Source organism: Bufo bufo, chromosome 4 (assembly GCF_905171765.1).
Source record: "Bufo bufo chromosome 4, aBufBuf1.1, whole genome shotgun sequence".
NCBI classification, from domain to species: Eukaryota; Metazoa; Chordata; class Amphibia; order Anura; family Bufonidae; genus Bufo; species Bufo bufo.
Window position 1 is genome coordinate 609,014,747 of NC_053392.1, and position 2,767 is coordinate 609,017,513.

Below are 2,767 nucleotides of genomic sequence, written 5' to 3' on the forward strand. Positions count from 1 at the left end.
CCCTTTCCAGAGAATCCAAATTGATTACATCAACATGCCTAAAAGTGGGCCCCACGAGTATGCTTTGGTCTGTGTAGACATGTTTTCTGGATGACCGGAGGCTTGGCCCGTTTAAAAAGCTAATGCCACAACGACCGCCAAAAAGATCCTTTCAGAGGTTGACTGTTGATGGGGAGTATCCAAAGCCATTGAATCTGACCGGGGGACTCACTTTACGGGACAAGTTTTCAAGGAGATACAGTACAGACCAAAAGTTTGGACACACCTTCTCATCTTCTCATTCAAAGAGTTTTCTTTATTTTCATGACTATGAAAATTGTAGATTCACACTGAAGGCATCAAAACTATGAATTAACACATGTGGAATTATATACATAACAAACAAGTGTGAAACAACAGAAAATATGTAATATTCTAGGTTCTTCAAAGTAGCCACCTTTTGCTTTGATTACTGCTTTGCACACTCTTGGCATTCTCTTGATGAGCTTCAAGAGGTAGTCCCCTGAAATGGTTTTCACTTCACAGGTGTGCCCTGTCAGGTTTAATAAGTTCGATTTCTTGCCTTATAAATGGGGTTGGGACCATCAGTGGCGTTGAGGAGAAGTCAGGTGGATACACAGCTGATAGTCCTACTGAATAGACTGTTAGAATTTGTATTATGGCAAGAAAAAAGCAGCTAAGTAAAGAAAAACGAGTGGCCATCATTACTTTAAGAAATAAAGGTCAGTCAGTCAGCCGAAAAATTGGGAAAACTTTGAAAGTAAGGGCTATTTGACCATGAAGAAGAGTGATGGGGTGCTGCGCCAGATGACCTGGCCTCCACAGTTACCGGACATGAACCCAATCGAGATGGTTTGGGGTTAGCTGGACCGCAGAGTGAAGGCAAAAGGGCCAACAAGTGCTAAGCATCTCTGGGAACTCCTTCAAGACTGTTGGAAGACCATTTCAGGGGACTACCTCTTGAAGCTCATCAAGAGAATGCCAAGAATGTGCAAAGAAGTAATCAAAGCAAAAGGTGGCTACTTTGAAGAACCTAGAATATGACATATTTTCAGTTGTTTCACACTTGTTTGTTATGTATATGATTCCACATGTGTTAATTCATAGTTTTGATGCCTTCATAGTCATGAAAATAAAGAAAACTCTTTGAATGAGAAGGTGTGTCCAAACTTTTGGTCTGTACTGTATGTGAGGCTCTCCACATCAATCAGGGTCTCCATACTCCTTATCATCCCCAAAGCAGTGGCAAGGTGGAGAGACTAAACGGTACTATCAAGAACAAGTTCTCTAAGATCTCCGCCAACACGGGTAAACCATGGTCCGAGTGTTTGTCCATTGCACTCTACTCTGCGCGCAATGCACCAAGACGGCCTCATGGGCTGTCCCCATATGAGATTCTGTTCGGGAATAGACAAAAGACGGGGTTGTACTTTCCCCAGCAGCTGTCATCTTCACATTCTCAGCTGATGGGGTATGTGCAGTCTCTTCAACGGGAACTCCAAAAGATACACCAGAGAGTTTATGAATCTATTCCTGATCCAGAATCTATAACTGGTTTGCATTCCATACAACCAGGTAATTGGCTGGTCGTTAAAAAACATCAGCGACAGGGACTGGTGGCGAGATATACCGGGCCGTACCAGGTTCTACTTACAACACCAACCTCCCTCAAGGTCAAGGAGCGTGACAGGCGGATCCATGCCAGCCATTGCAAGAATCTACTGGACCACAAAACGCAATGATCAGGTACCTCGTATTCTTTTATTCTTTCGGTCTAATGCACTGTGGAAAATGTTATGGAGTCACATCCGAATTTGTTATTCAGAATGCATTTGCAGTTAGCAAAGACGGCAAATAGATCCAACTGCTGGGTGTGCTCCAAACCACCTCCGTGTCAGAGCCTCCCGGCCATGGCGGCAGTTCATGCCCTTTATGACATCAGGGTGGGCATGAGAAAAATCAACCCTTTAGGTAAATCTGTGGAGCGTCACCTATCCATAGAGTTCAACCATAATTCTTAGATGGTAACGTCACTTATGGTCTTGATGTCAGCCCAGAGACTAGTAGTAGGCTTAGTAGACCCTTGTGGGTATCCGGTCAATTTGGGGTGACCCCAGATTTGTTTTAATATCAGCTCTGGATTTGGAGCTAAGTCCATGGGTCGGACCGAATGCCTATCTGGGATCATTGTCCAGATCGAAAATAGAATCCCTGACCATAACAACATAACCACCAGACACGACTATATCTCCTGGGGGGGGGAGGGTTTGACATTCAGGACGGTACAGCAATCCCTTTATCCATCCAGCTGTTGCTAAACTCCTGTAACCGGAACCCTAATGACCTTTGTGTCTCTCTAACTGGGCCCTATTACTTCTTGTGTGGGCAGGCTGCTTACAGAGTCATTCCCACGAATGCTAGAGGGTCATGCTCCCTCATGTCAGGTTAGTACAAATCCAATAGACAGCTCACGATACCTGTGTGTGTTGCGCGGGAAGGGGCAATCCCTAAACAACTGGTAATGAGAAAATCCCAGCAACGTTTTTTCTTCTGAGTAGATATTCTTTTATTTCATCCACAAATGATATGGTACAGGATGCGTTTCGGCCCGTCCAGCCTTTCTCAACTGCATTTGAGAATGGCTGGACGGGCTGAAACGCGTCCTGTACCATATCATTTGTGGATGAAATAAAAGCATATCTACTCAGAAGAAGAAACGTTGATGGGATTTTCTCATTACCTTAGTCAGGTTAGTCTCCGCCTCCTA